The 26,513-nt window shown below is 31.3% G+C and overlaps 1 long non-coding RNA gene across 2 annotated transcripts; it reads right to left on the reverse strand.

Annotated features, from left to right (window-relative positions):
- Nucleotides 1–684: 684 nt before the first annotated feature.
- Nucleotides 685–25,582, reverse strand: LOC139512163 (uncharacterized). Of its 2 annotated transcripts, none has more exons than XR_011662183.1 (3): nucleotides 25,420–25,582; nucleotides 21,233–21,304; nucleotides 685–1,002 (listed from the first exon to the last, which is right to left on the reverse strand). It is a non-coding gene; the product is annotated as an uncharacterized lncRNA (long non-coding RNA). The 2 variants fall into 2 exon arrangements; XR_011662182.1 differs by having other exon boundaries at nucleotides 685–980; nucleotides 25,420–25,575.
- Nucleotides 25,583–26,513: the final 931 nt, after the last annotated feature.

Consider the following 26,513-nt stretch of genomic DNA (forward strand, 5'->3'; position numbering starts at 1 on the left):
GACATGTACATCATAAAATATTGCCATACACCAAATATAGTTGACTTATTCATATAGTATAATAGAAAAAAGGACCAAAATTTCAAAAACTTAACTTTGACAACTGAACCATGAAAATGAAAATCAAGGTCAGATTATGACACCTGCCAGTTGGACATGTACACCTTACAATCATTCCATACACCAAATATAGTAGACATATTGCATACAGTATAAGAAAAACAGATCAAAAACTTAACTATAACCACTGAACCATGAGGTCTCGGGTCAGATGTGACACCTGTCCATTGGACATACATACACCTTACAATCTTTCCATACACCAAATATACTATAGTATCTGAGATATGAACTTACCACCAAAACTTAACCTTGTTCACTGATCCATGACGACCGGACGGGTGCAGACCAGAAAATATAATGCGCCATAAAAAAAAAATTTCAAGTAGTCACTGAACCGTGAAAATTGACATGTGACAGACAAACTTCGTAACATAAGGCGTCTATATACAAAGTATGAAGCATCCAGGTCTTCTAAAATATAAAGCTTTTAAAAAAGTTAGCTAACGCCGCTGCCACTGGATCACTAACCCTATGTCGAGCTTTTTGGGGCAAAAGTTGCAGACTGGACAAAAATGAGTATACACGTCTTAGGATGGCAGGGCTCAAATAAAACTGCAAGCGTTGTAATTGTAATGCTAAGCACACGCATCTCAATTTTATAGCAAACGAATAAAAAGTTCATAAATCTAATTTCAGCACTGGTTATATTCTATTGTTTTGTTGTTCAATTAAAGTTTGTTGAGCACTAAACCATATTCTTGAGTCTGTTTTGCACAACATATTCCCGAATCTGTTTCTTTTGGATCTTTATATGTCTCTTCCCTTCCACAGCTTGTTCCCGAGTCCATTAGTGTTTGTAGTCTATATTCTATCACAGCAAATTAAATTCCAGAGTTGTATTTTATGATGGAGTCTTTCTTTTAAAAATTTAAAAATCTGCTACAAAGAGAGTCTGATTAAAACCAGCCCCTACTGTAAGTTGATGGTGGGGCTGGTTTTAATCAGACTGCAAAAAAGAAAGATTACACACAAAAATAATAATATCATTGATGTATTAAAACATGTGATTGCAAAGTCAAAATTTGTCTTAAATTTGTAAAATTCTATTGGAAAGTCAAACTTTTCTCAAAATTGTTAAATTATATTGACCTAAAAATATATTTATATTTAATTCTTAACACTTTCATTAATTCCTTTAGAGCCAATACTTGCTCTTCCCAAATGGAGCTTAGTCCAGTTGTGTAAGGAACACAAAAGTGTGTAAAGTTTTAAGCAATAATCATAAATGGTTTTTGAGATACGGCACAACATGTAAAAAAACCTCCCCCTTTTTTAACAAAATACTCAATAACTCAAAAATGAAATTTTGAATCATCACCAAAAAGTATACAGATTAATATAACAAAGACATGTGTAAAGTTTTAAGCAATAATCATAAATCGTTTTTGAGATATGGTGCGACATGTAAAAAATCCCTCCCTCTTTTTTACAAAATACTCAATAACTCAAAAAGTATACAGATATTAAGATTAATATAACTAAGAAGTGTTTAAAGTTTTAAGCCATAATTAAGAATCGTTTTGGCGACATGTGAAAAAACAAACCCCTGTTTTAGTTACAAAGTGCCGTAACTCAAAAAGTTTTAATCTTATTTCCACCAAAAAGTATACAGATCATTTGACCATCATAAGAAACAACTATATTAAGTTTCATGAAATTTGGATAAGTCGTTCTCAAGTTACGGTGCGACATGTTTACGCCGGACAGACGGACGGACAGACTGACAGACAGACAGACGGACGGACACCGGACATTTGTATACCATAATACGTCCCATCAAAATTTTGACGGGCGTATAAAAACTGCAAAATTTCCTTAAAATTACTAATTCAAGGGAAGCAACCTAACAATGGTCCGAAAATTCAGGGCAGATAGATCTTTACCTAATGAATAATGCTATCCTGTCAGATTTGCTCTAAATGCTTCGGTTTCAGAGATATGAGCAAAAAAGCTGCATTTTACTAAATCATAGGCGGATCCCGGGGGGGGGGGGGGGGGGGGGGGGGGGGGGGGGGGTGGGTGGCACGAGCCCCCCTTTCGTGGAAAAATTTGGTTGATTATATAGGGAATCACTGAAGCATGACTGGAGCGGCCCTCCCTTCCCCCTTAGGAAAAGTTCTGGATCCGCCACTGTAAATACACTAATGACGATTGCGGACAGCTTGGTTAAATTTGTCATTGTAGTTTCAGAGAAGAGGATTTAAGTAAGCTAACAAAAATTTACGAAAAATTGTTATAAATTGACTATACAGGTCAATAACTCCTTTAAGGGGTCAACTGACCATTTTGGTAATGTTGACTTATTTGTTTATCTTACTTTGCTGAACATTATTGCTGTTTACAGCTTATATCTATCTATAATAAAATTCAAGAAAATAACCAAAAACTGCAAACTTTTCTGAAAATTACCAATTCAGGGGCAGCAACCTAACAATGGGTTGCCGGAATGGTCTGATAATTTCAGGACAGATAAATATTCACCTATTGAACAATTTAATCCCGTCAGATTTGCTCTAAATGCTTCGGTTTCAGGGATAGGAGCCAAAAGCTGCATTTTACCCTATGTTCTATCTTTAGGAAGGACAGCCATCTTGGTTCGCGGGCAGTGTCATCGGACACATTTTTAAAACTAAATACCCTAATGATAATTGTAGACAGCTTGGTTAAATTTGTCAAAGTAGTTTCAGAGGAGAGGATTTTAGTAGAATTACAAAAATTTACGATAAATTGTTATAAATTGACTATAAAGGGCAATAACTCCTTAAGGGCTCAACTGACCATTTTGGTTACGATGGCTTATTTGTAGATCTTACTATACTGAACATTATTGCTGTTTACAGTTTATCTCTATCAATAATAAAATTCATTAAAATGACCAAAAACTGCAAAATATTCTTAAAATTACCAATTAAGGGGCAGCAACCTAACAACGGGTTGCCAGAATGGTCTGAAAATTTCAGTGCAGATAGATCTTCAACTAAATTGAACAATTTTATTCTGCCAGATTTGCTCTAAATGCTTCAGTTGCAGAGATATGAGCCAAAAGCTGCAATTTAACCTATGTACTATTTTTAGCCATGGCAGCCGTCTTGGTACGCGGGCGGGGTCATCGGACAGTTTTTAAAACTACATACCTTAATGATGATTGTGAACAAGTTTGGTTAAATTTGTCATAGCAGTTTCTGAGGAGAGGATTTTAGTAAGATTACAAAAATTAACGATTTTGTTTATAAATAAACTATAAAGGGCAATAACTCCTTTAGGGGGTCAACTGACCATTTTGGTAATGTTGACTCATTTGTATATCTTACTTTGCTGAACAGTATTGCTTTTTACAGCTTATCTCTATCTATGATAAAATTCAAGAAAATAACCAAAAACTGCAAAATTTCCTAAAAATTGCCAATTTAGGGGCAGCTACCTATCCATTTTGGTCATGCGACTTATTTGTAGATCTTAATTTGCTAAACATTATTACTGTTTACAGTTTATCTCTATCTATAATAAAATTCAAGAGAATAACCTAAATCTGCAATATGTTCTTAAAATTACCAATTCAGGGGCAGCAACCTAACAACGGAATGTCCGGTTCATCTGATAATATCTCAACAGATATATCTTGACCTGATTAACAGTTTTATCCCTTGTCAGATTTGCTCTAAATGCTTTAGTGTCAGAAATATAAGCCAAAATCTACATTTTACCCCTATGTTTTATTTTAAGCCAAGGCGGCCATCTTGATTGGCCAAGTCACGGAACACATTTTAAAAACTAGATACCCCAATGATGAGTGTGGCCAAATTTGATTTAATTTGGCCCAGTAGTTTCAGAGAAGATTTTTGTAAAAGTTAACGACGAGGGATGCCAAGTGATGAAAAAAGCTCACTTGGTCCTTCAGGCCAGGTGAGCTAAAAGGAACTATTAAATTTAGATTTTTAACTAATTCTGCTATCATATATGCAACTTAAACATCAAAATTAAGCAAAAGGGAGTTCAATTTCAAGTGCATTTCTATTTAATAAATATTATGTCTGCTCAATTTCATAAAAAAGGTTTTTTTATGATCTTACTCATTTTTAAAATTTTTTTTTAGTATAATTTAAATTTCATTATATGCGAAAATACCTGCTACAAGCAATTTTTTAATGATCATGAAAAGAAGGAGAAATAGCGCAAATATATATCTTTATTAGTATTCTGACAAAGTTTTTTCTTCCATCTGTATTAAATTTCAGACTTGGATATTTAAAATTTGAGAATTTAAATCAGAAACCAGAAAAGAGCTGCTATCAACACCAAATTCTCGACTTAACAAATAAAAGAAAAAATGGACAAGGATCTGGACAATTTTAGCAGATGAATAATAAGCACTACAATGGTAATATTATTAAGAAATAATTACGAAAAATATCAAATTGTTAATGAATCAAATGAGACAATTTAAAAATTTTAATAATTCAAAAATAGATTGTTTTTTAAAGTTCTTAAAATAAACAAACTTCAGAAATACATAACTAAGAAACTCTTATAAAACTAAAGAGAACGTTTTGACTATCAAATATAGGAAACCATTCAAACCAGCAAAATAGTCAGAAATAAAGAAATCACAACTCAGAAATGACCAAGAAAAAATGTTAGGTTTGTTAGATTGTAGGTTAAATATTAGTATAGAAATGGCTAGAAAGTAAGATGTATTTCTGAATTTATAATTTGATATTTAGTTGCATTAAAACATTTTACTTTTGAATACAAATATTTTTCTGCCAATTTATAATGTAGTGCACATATTCCCCTTAACATAAGATAATTATGGCCATTAACACCAGATAACATCTCAAATTTATTTAATTGCTTATAATTCAACATTAACCAGACATCCAAATATGGCATTACATGTTTCTGAAAACTGAAATCATTTTTTTTTTAAATTAAGTAATTAGTTGATGAAGATCTTTGATAGTCTCAGCTAGATTCATACACTTTTTTTTTTCTAAATTAGTGTTTTAAAGAGGGACGAAAGATACCAAATGGACATTCAAACGCATAAATCGAAAATAGACTGACAACTGACAACGCCATGGTTAAGAACAAAAAACCTAAGCAACATCAACCCCATCAAAAATTTGGGTGATCTAAGGTACTCCAGAAGGGTAAGCAGATCCTGCTTCAAATGTGGCACCCGTCATGTTGCCCATGTTAGTTAAACCTATTCCCAAGTCAAACTGAACTGCTATTATTAGCTGTTTTTTAGCTGTTATTTGCCAGTTCTTCATATTTTTAGCAGTCCTTTAGCTGTTCTAAGCATTCAATCTAAAAGCAGTTTGAAAAACTGCCACATTTCACCATTTCTTAGCATTCGTCTTAGCATTCGTCTTAGCATTCGACTTAGCATTCGTCTTAGCATTCATCTTAGCATTCCTCTTAGCAGTCAAGACAACAGTTATGACAGCAGTTCGATAGCAGTTGACCTATTAATCTTTGTTATAAAAATGCTTGGATCTGGCTATGTTTTCAGCTTGAAGTTAAACATTTATTTGAAGATAATTTGATCATTTTCAAATGTGCATTTTGGCTCCATGTTGTGTGGAAATACTTGCTAGTGAAAAACTGTATTTTTGTCATTTATAAGCTTAATTTTGGATGAATTGAATACTTTTACACACCTGCAGTACAGTAAGTTGAAAGTTACAGTTAATGCTTGTGTATATTCTGACATAACTTTGTTGGGGGAAACAGAAATCATACAGAAAGCCCACAAAAAGGGGGGATAGTTGTTTACTTAAATAGAATATCTGATGTTGACAGGATTGTATTAGAATACTAGCATATATATACTTACAGTTCAAGATGTTATTTGAAAAAAATAGAGATGATTATTTTAATCTATTATTTTGTTAAAAAAAACAAATCTAATCATATTCGAGAGTTGAAAAAAAGGGGAGGGAATTCATAGGTAAACCTAGACTGCAAATAGCTGATTGGTTAAAATTGTCCAAACAATCAATTTAATGAAATTAATTTATAATATATAATTTTACTTTAGTTTGTTTCAGAAAAAAGAAACATAATATATATTACATGTCAATGCATGTATCAAGAATTTATTTGTTTAAAATTCCAAAAGAGAAAGAGGATATAACTGTTGTCTTTTGGTCCACATTTAATAGAATAAAAACAATACATTTGGCATGTTTGATAATAAAATAATGATAACAATGAAATAACTTCTTATTTGAAAATCACTTAGTCAAGGTAGTGATAAGCCTCTTAGCAGTAATAGCTCTTAAATAAGTTGCTTTTTTAAAAGTTTTGATAATTAAAGTGCATTTTTAATTGTTCCTATATCATTACGGCCACTTATATAATTAATAAAGGGTCTAAGACCAGCTAAAGTAAGTGCTACTCTTTTTTTTTTTTTACATTCCCTTAAAATTAAGTCTGTTATTAGATTGTATAGTTACTGCTCTAATTACAAATATAAGTTTAAGTACAACTTTTTGAAATTTCACATAAGACTTACAGTAAAATATTATAATTTTAATAATTTTTGCTTTCATATCTTGTACACTGTATATTGATTACCAGCATTCATGTGTCGCCTTTGTATTGCAACTTTTGATAGCATTCCACAGCAGTTATTAGCAGTTTATAAAACCATATTAAGATGTAAAACTTAGCAGTTGGCATGAATATTCATTATTGACAGCTGTTATTTTAGCAGTTCTCATGAATATTCATTATTTGATAGCTGTTATTATAGCAGTTCTCATGAATATTCAGATCTCATTTAAATTTTTCGTTAAAAATAACTGCCGAAGAACTGTGAAGGCTAAATAAACTGCTAAGAAACAGCTATGGAATGCTATTGGAATGCCTTTATGCAAATTAAGCATTGCCTTATATTTGGTAACTGTGAATGCTAATAAACTGCCAAATAACTGCTGTCAAGTGGGAACTGTGAATGCTAATTAACTGTTAAAGAACTGCAGTTCACTTTGACTTGGGTTAGTCTAATTGGGTAGGTCACATTCGAGAAAATGGATTGTAGTTAAAACAGAAGGAACATATCCTTTATAATATGTGAAACACATATTCCATAACGGTCAACCAAGCTGACATATACAAGACACTTAATTTTCGATTGTTGGAGGCCATACTTTTTGAGTAATTGGGTTGCTGTCTAATTGATAAAAGATGTAGGATTGATTTAAACAAAGCTTTTTTTGCAAAGAAACAGCTTGTCAAATGCCAATTTTCAAAGCTAAGTTACAATTTTCCAAATATAAATGAGTATAATCACAACTATTTATAATCTATTTTTTAAACTGTTCATTTTGTTTTAGATGTCCTTAGTTAATCAATTAAATGTGCTTCTGTACAGACACAAGCAAAGAAACATCTACATTAATTAAGGCTATAAGCTGACATTAATCCACTTATAGTGAAAAAAAAGGTAAGTTATCATTATGCTGAAGTAACTGATTAACAACATATTTGTTGAATTTGGAGGTAGACTTTTTCTATAACAAGTATATATATTCTATCAAATTAACTTAAGCAAAAAACTTAACATACAAATTGGTAATTAATTCAAATTCGCTGGACCATGACCTACAGGGAAGAACCTCAACATAGTTTTCAAGATGTGATTGCAAAGTCAATCTTTTCTTAAATTTGTAATTATTATTGCAAAGTCAAAAACTTTTTTATTTGTAAAATTATATTGCAAAGTCAAAATTTTCTCTAATTTGTTATGTTATATTGACCTAAATAATATGTTTTTCATTTATTTGAACACTTTCAGTAATTCCTTAAGAGCCAACACTTGCTACTCCCAAATGGAGCTTAGTCCATTTGTTTGAAGAATGGAGCTTGAACAGTTGTGTGAAGAACAATCTGCTACAAAGACAGTCTGATTAAAACCAGCCCCTACTGCAAGTTGATGGTGGGGCTGGTTTTAATCAGACTGCAAAAAAGAAAGATTACACACAAAAAAACATCATAAATAACATAAATATTATGGATGTATTAAAACATGTGATTGCAAAATCAGTTTTTTTCTTAAATTTGATAACAAAGACCAACTTTTCTTAAATTTGTTAAATTATATTGAACTAAAAATGTATTTTTATTTAAATCTGAACACTTTCATTAATTCCTTTACATCCAATACTTGCTACTCCCAAATGGAGCTTAGTCCAGTTGTGTGAAGAACAATCTGCTACAAAGAGAGTCTGATTAAAACCAGCCCCTACTGCAAGTTGATGGTGGGGCTGGTTTTAATCAGACTGCAAAAAAGAAAGATTACACACAAAAAAACCCAACATCATAAATAACATTAATATCATGGATGTATTAAAAACATGTGATTGCGAAGTCAATTTTTTCTTTAATTTGTTAAATTATATTGCCCTAAAAATATATTTTTATTTAATTCTTAACACTTTCATTAATTCCTTTACAGCCAATACTTGCTACTCCCAAATGGAGATTAGTCCAGTTGTGTGAAGAACAATCTGCTACAAAGAGAGTCTGCTTAAAACCAGCCCCTACTACAAGTTGATGGTGGGGCTGGTTTTAATCAGACTGCAAAAAAGAAAGATTACACACAAAAAAACATCATAAATAACTTAAATATTATGGATGTATTAAAATATGTGATTGCAAAATCAGTTTTTTCTTAAATTTGATAACAAAGACCAACTTTTCTTAAATTTGTTAAATTATATTGAACTAAAAATATATTTTTATTTAATTCTGAACACTTTCATTAATTCCTTTACATCCAATACTTGCTACTCCCAAATGGAGCTTAGTCCAGTTGTGTGAAGAACAATCTGCTACAAAGAGAGTCTGATTAAAACCAACCCCTACTGCAAGTTGATGGTGGGGCTGGTTTTAATCAGACTGCAAAAAAGAAAGATTACACACAAAAAAACATCATAAATAACATAAATATTATGGATGTATTAAAACATGTGATTGCAAAATCAGTTTTTTCTTAAATTTGATAACAAAGACCAACTTTTCTTAAATTTGTTAAATTATATTGAACTAAAAATGTATTTTTATTTAAATCTGAACACTTTCATTAATTCCTTTACATCCAATACTTGCTACTCCCAAATGGAGCTTAGTCCAGTTGTGTGAAGAACAATCTGCTACAAAGAGAGTCTGATTAAAACCAGCCCCTACTGCAAGTTGATGGTGGGGCTGGTTTTAATCAGACTGCAAAAAAGAAAGATTACACACAAAAAAAACAACATCATAAATAACATTAATATCATGGATGTATTAAAAACATGTGATTGCGAAGTCATTTTTTTTTTTTAATTTGTTAAATTATATTGCCCTAAAAATATATTTTTATTTAATTCTTAACACTTTCATTAATTCCTTTACAGCCAATACTTGCTACTCCCAAATGGAGATTAGTCCAGTTGTGTGAAGAACAATCTGCTACAAAGAGAGTCTGCTTAAAACCAGCCCCTACTACAAGTTGATGGTGGGGCTGGTTTTAATCAGACTGCAAAAAATAAAGATTACACACTACACACAAAAAAACATCATAAATAACATAAATATTATGGATGTATTAAAACGTGTGATTGCAAAATCAGTTTTTTCTTAAATTTGATAACAAAGACAAACTTTTCTTAAATTTGTTAAATTATATTGAACTAAAAATATATTTTTATTTAATTCTTAACACTTTCATTAATTCCTTTACATCCAATACTTGCTACTCCCAAATGGAGCTTAGTCCAGTTGTGTGAAGAACAATCTGCTACAAAGAGAGTCTGATTAAAACCAGCCCCTACTGCAAGTTGATGGTGGGGCTGGTTTTAATCAGACTGCAAAAAAGAAAGATTACACACAAAAAAACATCATAAATAACATAAATATTATGGATGTATTAAAACATGTGATTGCAAAATCAGTTTTTTCTTAAATTTGATAACAAAGACCAACTTTTCTTAAATTTGTTAAATTATATTGAACTAAAAATATATTTTTATTTAATTCTTAACACTTTCATTAATTCCTTTACATCCAATACTTGCTACTCACAAATGGAGCTTAGTCCAGTTGTGTGAAGAACAATCTGCTACAAAGAGAATCTGATTAAAACCAGCCCCTACTGCAAGTTGATGGTGGGGCTGGTTTTAATCAGACTGCAAAAAAGAAAGATTACACACAAAAAAACATCATAAATAACATAAATATTATGGATGTATTAAAACATGTGATTGCAAAATCAGTTTTTTCTTAAATTTGATAACAAAGACCAACTTTTCTTAAATTTGTTAAATTATATTGAACTAAAAATGTATTTTTATTTAAATCTGAACACTTTCATTAATTCCTTTACATCCAAAACTTGCTACTCCCAAATGGAGCTTAGTCCAGTTGTGTGAAGAACAATCTGCTACAAAGAGAGTCTGATTAAAACCAGCCCCTACTGCAAGTTGATGGTGGGGCTGGTTTTAATCAGACTGCAAAAAAGAAAGATTACACACAAAAAAAACCAACATCATAAATAACATTAATATCATGGATGTATTAAAAACATGTGATTGCGAAGTCATTTTTTTTTTTAATTTGTTAAATTATATTGCCCTAAAAATATATTTTTATTTAATTCTTAACACTTTCATTAATTCCTTTACATCCAATACTTGCTACTCCCAAATGGAGCTTAGTCCAGTTGTGTGAAGAACAATCTGCTACAAAGAGAGTCTGATTAAAACCAGCCCCTACTGCAAGTTGATGGTGGGGCTGGTTTTAATCAGACTGCAAAAAAGAAAGATTACACACAAAAAAACATCATAAATAACATAAATATTATGGATGTATTAAAACATGTGATTGCAAAATCAGTTTTTCCTTAAATTTGATAACAAAGACCAACTTTTCTTAAATTTGTTAAATTATATTGAACTAAAAATATATTTTTATTTAATTCTTAACACTTTCATTAATTCCTTTACATCCAATACTTGCTACTCCCAAATGGAGCTTAGTCCAGTTGTGTGAAGAACAATCTGCTACAAAGAGAATCTGATTAAAACCAGCCCCTACTGCAAGTTGATGGTGGGGCTGGTTTTAATCAGACTGCAAAAAAGAAAGATTACACACAAAAAAACATCATAAATAACATAAATATTATGGATGTATTAAAACATGTGATTGCAAAATCAGTTTTTTCTTAAATTTGATAACAAAGACCAACTTTTCTTAAATTTGTTAAATTATATTGAACTAAAAATGTATTTTTATTTAAATCTGAACACTTTCATTAATTCCTTTACATCCAATACTTGCTACTCCCAAATGGAGCTTAGTCCAGTTGTGTGAAGAACAATCTGCTACAAAGAGAGTCTGATTAAAACCAGCCCCTACTGCAAGTTGATGGTGGGGCTGGTTTTAATCAGACTGCAAAAAAGAAAGATTACACACAAAAAACCATCATAAATAACAATAAAAGCATGGATGTATTAAAACATGTGATTGCGAAGTCAATTTTTTCTTAAATTTGATTGCAAAGTCAATCTTTCTTAAATTTGCTAAATTAAATTGCAAAGTCAAAATTTTCTTTAATTTGTTAAATTATATTGTGAACAGATACATCATGTTAAGGAGGGGTATTTGCAAAAAATACCAGTCGAGAGAATGTTAAATTCACGAGCCGTAAGGCGAGGGAAATTCATTCTCAAGACTGGTATTTTTCGCAAATACCCCTCAATAACATGATATATCTGTTTAATTACACCGAATGTTAAGTTGTTCTCCTCTTATATTTAATGCGTTTCCCTCGGTTTTAGTTTGTTACCCCGATTTTGTTTTTTGTCCATGGATTTATGAGTTTTAAACAGCGGTATACTACTGTTGCCTTTATTTAATGTACTAAAACGCATTGATGATCGTGACGTTACAAGCGTCCAGTCGGATAGAGTATTTTTTGGCAAATACCACGGCAGAGAGGTTAAAAAAGGCATATCCTTTTAGCAAATACCCCGGCGGCGTTAAAAATGAACGATATTCATTTGATAACAGTAAATTGGTGAAAAATACACTGGCTATTAACCAATCAAAAACCCGGATTCTTACATAAGGTGTAATTAACCTAAAAATATATTTTTATTTAATTCTTAACACTTTCATTAATTCCTTTACAGCCAATACTTGCTACTCCCAAATGGAGATTAGTCCAGCTGCGTGAAGAACAATCTGCTACAAAGAGAGTCTGATTAAAACCAGCCCCTACTGCAAGTTGATGGTGGGGCTGGTTTTAATCAGACTGCAAAAAAGAAAGATTACACACAAAAAAAAAAACCATCATAAATAACATTAATATTATGGATGTATTAAAAACATGTGATTGCGAAGTCAATTTTTTCTTAAATTTGATAGCAAAATCAATCTTTTCTTAAATTTGATAGTTTATATTGCAAAGTCAAAATTTTCTTTAATTTGTTAAATTATATTGACTAAAAAATATGTTTTTAATTTATTCTGAACACTTTCATTAATTCTTTGAGAGCCAATTCTTGCTACTCCCAAATTAACCTTAGCACAGTTGTGTGAAGAACAAATAAACATTATTATTAGAGACAATACTTGCTACTCCCAAATGAAGCTTAGTACAGTTGTGTGAAAACCAATCTGCAACAAAGACAGTTTGATTAAAACAAGCCCCTACTACAAGTTGATGGTGGGGGCTGGTTTTAATCAGACTGCAATAAAGAAAGAATATACATTAACAATTATATCATTGATGTATTAAAACATGTGATCCTGAAGTCAAGTTTTTCTTCCATTTGAATGCAAAGTCCAACTTTATATTCTGTTCTGAACACTTTCAATAATTCCTTAATAGCCAATACTTGCTACTCCCCAATGGAGCTTTCAATTCAGATTCTGATAAAAATGATTACACACAAAAACATCATAAATAATGTCATGCTATGTTAATCCATGCCATACTTATGTTTTCTTATGTTTTGCTAACCAAAGGTTACAATCTATCTTGCTTTGAAACAGATTGTAAACACTGTCAAGCAAAATTATGCTACACTGAACTTTTTAACATTATGGTGTTGTGCTTTACAATCATAGATTTAACCTTAAAATTAATTCTCAAAACCTTTTAAAACTTATCACTGTTAATATTTTTTTGATTGAATTTTGTGCACCTACCTAAAGGTTGAGAGTACAATTTAAAGCAATATCAGCTTTACAACTGATCAATAAATTTTGGATTGTTGTCATACTAATAACATTCTGGTGTACAAGACCTGAAGCATCCATCTACGGGAAAGCTGAGTTAGCAGGAAATGGTTGCTTCCATGCTTTATTCGTGAATACATAGTTTATAAAATTAAAACACATCTGGTGGTCAACATATCTGAGATCATTGATATTTAATTTAAACATATTTATTTATAATGGATTGGGAAACAAGTTATTGCAACTTACATAAATCCCTATCCACTTTGTAGGTGCGAGTGCTGCTTTGTAGCAGCATTAGCCTGCTCTTTTTTCGAAATCTATAAGGGTGTCTTTTATCAAGCTGTAAATTAGACAAGTTGAGAAATCCAGAGATTATCTTAGAACTTCCACTAGACCAATTTGATAACGGGACCAACAATTAAGAATCTACATACACAGTTAGATTCGGCATATCAAAGAACCCCAATTTTTTAATTTTTGATGAAATCAAGCAAAGTTTAATTTTGGACCCTTTGGGCCCCTTATTCCTAAACTGTTGGGACCAAACCTCCCAAAATCAAACCCAACCTTCCTTTTATGGTCATAAACCTTGTGTTTAAATTTCATAGATTTCTATTTACTTATACTAAAGTTATGGTGCGAAAACCAAGAATAATGCTTATTTGGGCCCCTTTTTAGCCCCTAATTCCTAAACTGTTGGGACCAAAACTCCCAAAATCAATCCCAACCTTCTTTTTATGGTCATAAACCTTGTGTTTAAATTTCATAGATTTCTATTCATTTATACTAAAGTTATGGTGCGAAAACCAATAAAAATGCTTATTTAGGACCCTTTTTGGCCCCTAATTCCTAAACTGTTGGGACCTTAACTTCCAAATTCACTCCCAACCTTCCTTTTGTGGTCATTAACCTTGTTTAAATTTCATTGATTTCTATTTACTAACACTAAGTTATTGTGCGAAAACCAAGAATAATGGTAATTTGGGCCCTTTTTTGGCCCCTTATCCCTAAATGTTGGAACCAAAACTCCCAAAATCAATCGCAACCTTCCTTTTGTGGTCATAAACCTTGTGTCAAAATTTCATAGATTTCTATTTACTTAAACTAAAGTGATAGTGCAAAAACCAAGAAAATGCTTATTTGGGCCCTTTTTGGCCCCTTCTTCCTAAACTGTTGGGACCAAAACTCCCAAAAATAAACACAACCTTCCTTTTGTGGTCATAAACCTTGTGTTAAAATTTCATAGATTCTATTTACTTATACTACAGTTATAGTGCGAAAACCAAATGTCTTCGGACGACGACGACGCAGCCAACGTGATACCAATATACGAACTATTAAATTTAGATTTTTAACTGATTCTGCTTTCATATATGCAACTTAAACATCAAAATTAAGCAAAAGGGAGTTCAATTTCAAGTGCATTTCTATTTAATAAATATTATGTCTGCTCAATTTCATAAAAAAAGTTGTTTACTCATTTTTTTTATTTTTTTTTAGTATAATTTTAAATTTCATTAAATGTGAAAATACCTACTACAAGCAATTTTTTAATGATCATGAAAAGAAAGAGTAACAGCGCAAATATATATCTTTATTAGTATTCTGACAAAGTTTTTTTTCCATCTGTATTAAATTTCAGACTTGGATATTTAAAATTTGAGAATTTAAATCAGAAACCAGAAAAGAGCTGCTATCAACACCAAATTCTCTACTTACCAAAAAAAAGAAAAAATTGGACAAGGATCTGGAGAGTTTTAGCAGATAAATAATATGCACTACAATGGTAATATTATTAAGAAATAATTACGAAACATATCAAATTGTTAATGAATCAAATGAGACAATTTAATTAATTTTAATAATTCAAAAATAGATTTTTTTTTAAAGTTCTTAAAATACCAATGAATAAACTTCAGAAATACATAACTAAGAAACTCCCTAAGAGAACGTTTCAACTATCAAATAAAGGAAACCATTAAAATCAGCAAAATAGTCAGAAATAAAGAAATCACAACTCAGAAATGACCAAGAAAAAATGTTAGGTTTGTTAGATTGTAGGTTAAATATTAGTATAGAAATGGCTAGAAAGTAAGATGTATTTCTGAATTTATAATTTGATATTTAGTTGCATTAAAACATTTTACCTTTGAATACAAATATTTTTCTGCCAATATATAATGTAGTGCACTTATTCCCCTTAACATAAGATAATTAATTATGGCCATTAACACCAGATAACATCTCAAATTTATTTAATTGCTTATAATTCATCATTAACCAGACATCCAATATGGCATTACATGTCTCTGAAAACTGAAATCATTTTTTTTTTTAAATTAAGTAATTTGTTGATGAAGATCTTTGATAGTCTCAGCTAGATTCATACACTTTTTTTTAAATTAGTGTTTAAAAGAGGGACAAAAGATACCAAATGGCCATTCAAACGCATAAATCGAAAATAAACTGACAATGCCATGGCTAAGAAAAATAACCTAAGCAACACCACCAAAAATTTGGGTGATCTAAGGTACTCCAGAAGGGTAAGCAGATCCTGCTTCAAATGTGGCACCCGTCATGTTGCCCATGATAGTTAAACCTATTAGTCTAATTGGGTAGGTCACATTCGAGAAAATGGATTGTAGTTAAAACAGAAGGAACATATCCTTTATAATATATGAAACACATATTCCATAACGGTCAACCAAGCTGACATATTATACAAGACACTTAATTTTCGATTGTTGGAGACCATACTTTTTGAGTAATTGAATTGCTGTCTAATTGATAAAAGATGTAGGATTGTTTTCCACAAAGCCTTTTTTGCAACTAAACAGGCTATCAAATGCCAATTTTCAGACTAAGTTGCAATTTTCGAAATATAAATGAGTATAATCTCAACTATCTATAATCTATTTTTTAAACTGCTCATTTTGCTTTAGATGTCCTTAATTAATCAATTAAATGTGCTTCTGTACAGACACAAGCAAACAAACATCTACATTAATTAAGGCTAAAAGCTGACATTAATCTGTTTATAGTGAACAAAAAGTAAGTTATCATTATGCTGAAGTTTCTGATTAACAACATATTTGTTGAATTTGGAGGTACACTTTTTTTATAACAAGTATATATATTCTATCTAATTAACTAAAGCAAAAAACTTAACATAAAAAATGGTAATTAATTCAAATTCGCTGGACCATAACCTGCAGGACAGAACCTCAAAATAGTTTTCAACATGTGATTGCAAAGTCAATCTTTTCTTAAATTTGTAATTATTATTGCAAAGTCGAAAACTTTTTTATTTGTAAAATTATATTGCAAAGTCAAATTTTTTTCTAATTTGTTCAATTATATTGACCTAAATAATATGTTTTTAATTTATTCTGAACACTTTCATTAATTTCTTGGGAGCCAACACTTGCTACTCCCAAATGGAGCTAAGTCCAGTTGTGTGAAGAACAATCTGCTACAAAGAGAGTCTGATTAAAACCAGCCCCTACTGCAAGTCGATGGAGGGGTTGGTTTTAATCAGTCTGCAAAAAAGAAAGATTACACACAAAAAAACATCATAAATAACATGGATGTATTAAAACATGTGATTGTGAAGTCATTTTTTCTTAAATTTGATAGCAAAGTCAATCTTTTCTTAAATTTGTTAAATTATATTGCAAAGTCAAAATTTATTTAATTTGTTAAATTATATTGACTAAAAAATATGCTTTTAATTTATTCTGAACACTTTCATTAATTCTATGAGAGCCAACACTTGCTACTCCCAAATGGACATTAGCACAGTTGTGTGAAGAACAAAATCTGCTACAAAGACAGTCTGATTAAAACCAGCCCCTACTGCAAGTTGATGGTGGGGCTGGTTTTAATCAGACTGCAAAAAAAAAAGATTACACACAACAAAACGTCATAAATAACATTAATATCATGGATGTATTAAAACATGTGATTGTGAAGTCATTATTTTTATTAAATTTGATAACTGAGACAAACTTTTCTTGTATTGTTAAATTTTATTGACCTAAAAATATATTTTTATTCAATTCTTAACACTTTCATTAATTCCTTTAGAGCCAATACTTGCTACTCCCAAATGGAGCTTAGTCCAGTTGTGTGAAGAACAATCTGCTACAAAGACAGTCTGATTAAAATCAGCCCCTATTGCAAGTTGATGGTGGGGCTGGTTTTAATCAGACGGCAAAAACGAAAGATTACACACAAAAAAACATCATAAATAATATTAATATCATGGATGTATTAAAACATGTGATTGCGAAGTCAATTTTTTCTTCAATTTGATAGCAAAGTCAATCTTTCTTAAATTTGTTAAATTATATTGCAAAGTCAAAATTTTCTTTAATTTGTTAAATTATATTGACCTAAAAAATATGTTTTTAATTTAATCTGAACACTTTCATTAATTCTTTGAGAGACAACACGTGCTACTCCCAAATGGAGCTTGGCACAGTTGTATGAAGAACAATCTGCTACAAAGACCGTCTGATTAAAACCCGCCCCTACTGCAAGTTGATGGTGGGGCTAGTTTTAATCAGACTGCAAAAAAGAATGATTACACACAAAAAAAACATCATAAATTACATTAAAACATCATAAATAATATTAATATCATGGATGTATTAAAACATGTGATTTCAAAGTCATTTTTTTCTTAAATTTGATAACAAAGACAAGCTTTTCTTAAATTTGTTAAATTATATTGACCTAAAAATATATTTTTATTCAATTCTTAACACTTTCATTAATTCCTTTAGAGCCAATACTTGCTACTCCCAAATGGAGCTTAGTCCAGTTGTGTGAAGAACAATCTGCTACAAAGACAGTCTGATTAAAACCAGCCCCTACTACAAGTTGATGGTGGGGCTGGTTTTAATCAGACTGCAAAAAAGAAAGATTACACACAAAAAAACATCATAAATAACAATAATAGCATGGATGTATTAAAACAAGTGATTGCCAAGTCAATTTTTTCTTAAATTTGATTGCAAAGTCAATCTTTCTTAAATTTGCTAAATTAAATTGCAAAGTCAAAATGTTCTTTAATTTGTTAAATTATATTGACTAAAAAATATGTTTTTAATTTATTCTGAACACTTTCATTAACTCTTTGAGAGCCAACACTTGCTACTCCCAAATGGACCTTAGCACAGTTGTGTGAAGAACAAAATCTGCTACAAAGACAGGCTGATTAAAACCAGCCCCTACTGCAAGTTGATGGTGGGGCTTGTTTTTATCAGACTGCAAAAAAGAATGATTACACACAAAACAAGAATGTGTCCTCAGTACACGAATGCCCCACTCGCACTATCATTTTCTATGTTCAGTGGACCGTGAAATTGGGGTAAAATCTCTAATTTGACATTAAAATTAGAAAGATCATATCATAGGGAACATGTGTACCAAGTTTGAAGTCGATTGGACTTCAACTTCATCAAAAACTACCTCGACCAAAAACTTTAACCTGAAGCGGGACAGACGGACGAACGGACGAACGAACGGACGGACGAACGGACGCACAGACCAGAAAACATAATGCCCCTCTACTATCGTAGGTGGGGCATAAAAAACCATCATAAATAACAATAATAGCATGGATGTATTAAAGCATGTGATTGCCAAGTCAATATTTTCTTAAATTTGATTGCAAAGTCAATCTTTCTTAAATTTGCTAAATTAAATTGCAAAGTCAAAATTTTCTTTATTTGTTAAATTATATTGACCTAAAAAAATATGTTTTTAATTTATTCTGAACACTTCCATTAATTTCTTGAGAGCCAACACTTGCTACTCCCAAATGGAGCTAAGTCCAGTTGTGTGAAGAACAATCTGCTACAAAGAGAGTCTGATTAAAACCAGCCCCTACTGCAAGGGGCTGGTTTTAATCAGACTGCAAAAAAGAAAGATTACACATAAAAAAACATCATAAATAACATTAATATCATGGATGTATTAAAACATGCGATTGTGAAGTCATTTTTTTTCTTAAATTTGATAGCAAAGTCAATCTTTTCTTAAATTTGTTAAATTATATTGCAAAGTCAAAATTTTCTTTAATTTGTTAAATTATATTGACTAAAAAATATGGTTTTAATTTATTCTGAACACTTTCATTAATTCTTTGAGAGCCAATTCTTGCTACTCCCAAATGAACCTTAGCACAGTTGTGTGAAGAACAAAATCTGCTACAAAGACAGTCTGATTAAAACCAGCCCCTACTGTAAGTTGATGGTGGGGCTGGTTTTAATCAGACTGCAGAAAAGAAAGATTACACACAAAAAACATCATAAATAACATTAATATCATGGATATATATTAAAACATGTGATTGCCAAGTCAATTTTTTCGTAAATTTGATAGCAAAGTCAAACTTTTCTTAAATTTGTTAAATTATATTGCAAAGTCAAAATTTTCTTTAATTTGTTAAATTATATTGACCTAAAAAATATGTTTTTAATTTATTCTGAACACTTTCATTAATTCTTTGAGAGCCAACACTTGCTACTCCCAAATGGAGCTGAGTACAGTTGTGTGAAGAACAATCTGCAGGGTTCATACACCTTTTTAGTTCCATTTTTCCATGACTTTTCAAGGATGTTTTATGAAATTTCCATACCCCAAAACTTTAAACGTCCAATAAAATTTAAGAATGATGTATACAAGCTGAAGCCCCGCCTATCTTAATTACCATGCTTGAGCAAACATTGATACAAACAAAGCAAGCAAGCCAAACAAAGATTTGTCTTGCTAGCATTAATGTAAAAGCTGTAATTCTCAAAACCTTTTAAAACATATCACTGTTAATATTTTTTTGATTGAATTTTGTGCACCTACCTAAAGGTTGAGAGTACAATTTAAAGCAATATCAGCTTTACAACTGATAAATAAATTTTGAATTGTTGTCATACTAATAACATTCTGGTGTACAAGACCAGAAGCATCCATCTACGGCAAAGCTGATTTAGCAGGAAATGGTTGCATCCATGCTTTATTGATGAATACATAAAGTTTAAAAATTAAAACACATCTGGTGGCCAACATATCTGAGATCATTAATATTTAATTTAATATACTTATTTATAGTGGATTGGGAAACAAGTTATTGCAACTTATATAAATCCCTTTCCACTTTGTGGGTGCGATTGCTGCTTTGTAGCGGCATTAGCCTGCTCTTTTTTTGAAATCAACAAGGGTGTCTTTTATGTGCAAGAGATATGGTACCTCTTAACACAGGTCGGCCATTTATCATCCACTTCCTACGGACTACCATCGTTTCCTCATAACCATACTCACAAATGGTGTCAAGGGAGAGCCGAAAATTCATTAATATTAACTGCAGATTTTATCAAGCTGTAAATTAGACAAGTTGAGAAATCCAGAGATTATCTTAGAACTTCCACTAGGCCAAAAATAATAATATTTTTACATTGAGTCTATGGGAGGGACATTCTGACTTTTAACAGTGCTCATTGAAAAATAACAAAACAAACTTCAGGGTAGGCTATTTTCGAGCTTGAAAAATAGGGTGAGTACCATAATATGAAACACACTTCTTTCTTTATTTGGCCTTACCAATTTCTAAGAAACAAGAGGAATCACAATTAGTTTAGACGAAATATAACAACTATACCTGGGATCCTGATTTGAAACAAGCGTATTAACAATAACACTATTTTATCTATTATATATAGAATATTATTACATTGTACTGTAAAACGATCTTCCCCTATTTTTAGTAAAAATGTATTTGGACAAACTTTAAATATGGGAGATAACTCAAGTTTTCAATCATTATGAAATTATTTCTTCCTTGCTTAATAAAAATGTAATCACTATATATGCTTACCATTCCTCAACCAAATTTCTTTCCTTTAAGACTTTCTGTCTCTTCATTGTCAATCTGTTATTCAAATTCCATCTAAAAACAGTAATTAAGCAAGTTCCTTATTAACAAAACAGGATGTAGCAATCAATGAATTTTCTAATTCAAATGTACTCTCTTTACAAAGCCATTATAAGTATTCAGATGGTTCTTGAAATCATTTGATTGATTCAAGGATGTTTATAATCAAGATGGAATCTTGGAAGGGGGGGGGGACTTGGGGTTAACAATATATTTTGAAAGGAAAAACAATTCTGGGTTTTTGCCACTAAATTTAAAGTCTAATCTATAAAAAAAAAAACAAGAGTGCACACGCTGAAGTGTCTCGCTCGTTTCTAACCATTGATATTATAGTTCTGATATAAAGCTTTTAATACAACTATCACATAAACTTAACATGATCCAAGAAAATAAAGGCAAGGTTATATAAACCAAACCAGAAATACATAGATATAGGAAGATATTGTATAAGTGCCAATGAGACAATAAAAGTAAACCATTATAGGTCAAGGTTCAGCCTTCAACACGGAGCCTTGGCTCACACCAAACACCAACCTATAAAGGGCCCCAAAAATTGCTAGTGTAAAATCATTCAAACAGGAAAACCAACAATCTAATCTATATAAAAACGAGAAATTGTGTACACCTTACAATCATTCAATACACTTAATATAGTTGACCGATTGCTTGTAGTTTTTAAGAAACAGATCAACTTAACCAAGAAACTAAACATATTGACCAATGAGCCATGAAAATGAGGTCAAGGTCAGATGAATCATGCCAGTTGGATATGTACACCTAGCCTACAATCCTTCTATATTTATAACAAATATAGTTGACCTATTGCTTATATTTAAAAAAAAATTAAAAAAAATAGACCAGAACACAAAAACTTTACACTGAACAAATATGAACAGTAACCAGATGCTCCGCAGGGCTTAGCTTTATACGACCGCAGAGCTTGAACCCTGAACGGTTGGGGCAAGTATGGACACAACTTTCAAGCTGGATTCAGCTCTAAATTTGGATTGTGATTAAATAGTTGACACAGCATAGGTTTCTGACACAGAATGAATGTGGTCTATTTAACTTAAAATTGGTTTTTTGCCTTTAAGCAATTCACTATGCTGTTGAATATTAATCCTCTAAAAAAAATGTTTGAAGAAATTTTCTTTTTATTTATGAAATCATAGAGAAAAATTGAACCCCCCCCCCCCTCGAATTTTTTTTTCACATCCCCCTTTCCCTTATTCCAAAACTGATCTCAATTCAAATTTCTAATGGAGTTTGAAACAATAACTACTCATTTAAATACATCATTAAATATTAAAATGTAAAAAAAGTGCTTGTTATCAATGAATGGTAAAGATTGTTTTAATTTATCACTTGGTAGTAAGAGTGAATATATACATTGTATACATTGTATATTGTATAAAACAATGATTTAAGTTGATTCAACTACTATTCTGGAAAATTTCTTGCTATTGTGCAGTTAGATATTTCTTGCTATTGTGCAATAGAAAATACTTGATATTGCACAATACTGTGCAATTGAAGATTTTTTACTATTGCACAATACTGTGCAATTGAAGATTTCTTGCTATTGCACAATACTGTGCAATTGAAGATTTCTTGCTAATTTGCTGTATACTGTGCAATTAAAAATTTCTTGCTATTGCACAATACTTAATATAATAATTTGGGATCCTGATTTGGACCAACTTGAAAACTTGGCCCATAATCAAAAATCTAAGTACATGTTTAGATTCAGTATATCAAGGAAGCCCAAGAATTCATTTTTTGTTAAAATCAAACTTAGTTTAATTTTGGACCCTTTGGACTTTAATGTAGACCAATTTGAAAACGGGACCAAAAATTATGAATCTACATACACAGTTAGATTTGGCATATCAAAGAACCCCAATTATTCAATTTTTGATTAATCATACAAAGTTTAATTTTGGACCCCGATTTGGACCAACTTGAAAACTGGGCCAATAATCAAAAATCTAAGTACATTTTCAGATTCAGCATATCAAAGAACCACAAGGATTCAATTTTTGTTAAAATCGAACTAAGTTTAATTTTGGACCCTTTGGACCTTAATGTACAATGTAGATCTAGACCAATTTGAAAACGGGACCAAAAATTAAGAATCTACATATACAGTTAGATTCGGCATATCAAAGAACCCCAATTATTCATTTTTTGTTGAAATCAAACAAAGTTTAATTTTGAACCCTTTGGGCCCCTTATTCCTAAACTGTTGGGACCAAAACTCCCAAAATCAATCCCAACCTTCCTTTTATGGTCATTAACATTGTGTTTAAATTTCATAGATTTCTATTTACTTATACTAAAGTTATGGTGCAAAAACCAATAAAAATGCTTATTTGGGCCCCTTTTTGGCCCCTAATTCCTAAACTGTTGGGACCTTAACTTCCAAAATCAATCCCAACCTTCCTTTTGTGGTCATAAACCTTGTGTTATTGTTATTGGGGTGTGCTGGACTTTAGTGACTCAGCACGAGTAGGTGGTTTAGGACTTTTTGTAAACAATAAACGCAGCACATCATAGAGAAACAAGTCGGGACTATGTTTAACAGGTTGGGAACAACCCCTCAATGTAATGACTGTCCATTTTATCATAGGTACATTTCAAGTGATAATTTTATTTTTTTTTATACAAAAAACACTTTTTAGTACAAATAAGCATTTATTAACTTATTTAAAGAAACTTTTCCAAAAGAACTTTACATCTAGTATCTGTTATTATATGGTAAAAACATGTCAAAGAATATTTGTAATATGGGACCCCTCTTTTAGACAACTTGAGTTGTTCCAAATCTAAGTTTTTCTTTTTTTCTTTCTAAAACTGTAAAATGACCCTTGCATGAGGAAAAGTTACCTCATTTAAGGGATATCCCTCATTTGTGGGTTTGTTCCGAACCTGTTTAAAGTTTTATAACAAAAATCTGTTTTAAAGTCTGAATTTTATACAAAATTCGTGGGTTTCTTTGCCACAAAATCACCTTTATCTATTAAACAAAAAATGATAATGCTTTTCACGAAGTTTCTCCTTGCTACATGCACAAAATGGCCCATCTCTATTGTTCGTTATCATTGCTGTTTTGATACTATTGCTGTTTGAAAATGTCATGATTCACATGGCTACAGAAGGGGTCACAAACTTTAATGCATCTATACGTCCCTTCGTCTTAACATTTAGCTTTATCTGAAGGAATTGAAAAATATGGCCGTTTTTACACCCAAAATCTACTGTGAGTACCAACAAACTGATGCATCTAGGAAAGTTTTATGGCAGACTGGACCTAGATATATAAAAGTTATACAAAGTCCATGTTTCAGAAAATTAATTACTTACCTGGATTTTAAAAAGTGCATTTTTTTCCAGTCTGCAGAAGATAGCAAAATAAACAAACACATGAGTTTCATTTGATACCTCCACTCAGTTACACAGTTTAAATCACCTATTGTTTACAGGTGTCTATTGTCCATTTAAATCAATACTACTCACAACATCGATTATATGAGGGGAGCTTCTCAAACGTTTTCCCAACTTAGTTTATTTTTGCACCTTCTGCAGGAATGAAAAAAAATGAATAGCAAAATCCAGAAAAGTTTTTAAAAATTAATTATCTAAGTCCAGTCAGCCATAGCCATGCCTTAAAACTTTTGCATGAGCACAGGTGTCAGTGGCGGATCCAGCCATTTGAAAAAAGAAGGGGGTCCTAACCCAAGATAAAAGGGTTGGTTCCTACCACATGTCCCCATTCAAATGCATTGATCGTCCAAAAAAAGGGGGGTTCCAACCCTCGAAACCCCCCCCTGGATCCGCCAATGGGTGTGTCTGTACTCAGAGTAAAATTTGTGGAGTAAATACGGCCATTTTATCCAAAAGGTTATGATGAACCTTAAAACTTTTGAAGGAGGATTAAATCTCTCCATGTGTAGCCTAATTATAAGACTATAAGACGTATAATGACGACACTTTCGTTCCACAGGCACTAGTCTCTGTCAATGTGGGGTTTACTAACCACACCCGTACGAATTTTTTTTTTTTTTTTTAACAGAAACACAGGCCTGTGTTTCGTTCATTTTAAAAACATGTATGAACACATTTTTACTTACTTTTCGTTTAATGTTTTTCGTCTGTTTCAGATTCGAAAATGCTGTTTCCCTTGTGAATAAGACATTAACTCTCGAATTTTCTATCGATGTTCCTCGATGTCCAACGTAACATTTGTGGTTCAAATTTAAAAAGGTGCATGCGCAATGAGCTTTATAGAATTTCGGATAAAGGTAAATTTTACTTACTTTGACCTTGACCGTTGACAAAGGTTCATTCGATTTGAAAAGTTTTAAATTGTTCAATGATGGTCCGTGTAACACTTCACAATTCAAAGTTTTAAAAAGTTTTGAAATTTTAGATTTTTGGAATTTTGATCAAAGTTTTAAAATATCAAAATTCCAAATTGTGTAAAAGTTTTGAAATTTTGAAACTTTAACCAATTAATTAAAATATTAAAATTCTAAATATCGTTTTTAAATTTGATAGTTTAGAAATTTGATCAAACTTTTAAAATACTAAAATGAATGTGCAATTTTGATTATTTCACTTTTTGAAAGTTTGATATTTTAAATTTTTGATTAAAATATCAAAAATAGAAAAGGGGCAAAGAAAGGGGTACCTGTAAACTGCGAAACGAAATAAAAGCGAAACGAAACGAAACAGAATGAAATGAAAACATGCCGATACATAAAAGTTAATGTATAAAATAAAACCACAGGTACGGACAGTTCTATGAGGTGAAAAATAGGATGACAAAATAAATATTTCTCAAAAGAAGAGAATTCATTTTGAAACAAGACATACGGCTGTGATAATGACCATTTTACATGATGGTTTACCCAACACCCATAGTTTAGGAGTAACAGTAAAACCTGACCAACTCGCAGTAGGTCAAAAAGTATGGTTAGGTTGAGTATATATGTGTTTTCTGCTGGACTTTAAGCAATAAAATGGTATTATCTCATTTGATTTCAACTTTTTTTGTTTTGCTCTACGATTTCTTAGTTTCTGCAATCATGTCGGTAGATGAATAAATCTTTAACGATCATCTTTAACGTTTTATTCAACAACAATTTCCTTTCCTTATTAATTGTTGGCCTTAGATATTCAGCTTTGAGCGTTCCTGATCCAGAAAAGTGCTTCGGTCGTAACT

The sequence above is a fragment of the Mytilus edulis genome, chromosome 2 (assembly GCF_963676685.1).
Source record: "Mytilus edulis chromosome 2, xbMytEdul2.2, whole genome shotgun sequence".
NCBI lineage: Eukaryota > Metazoa > Mollusca > Bivalvia > Mytilida > Mytilidae > Mytilus > Mytilus edulis.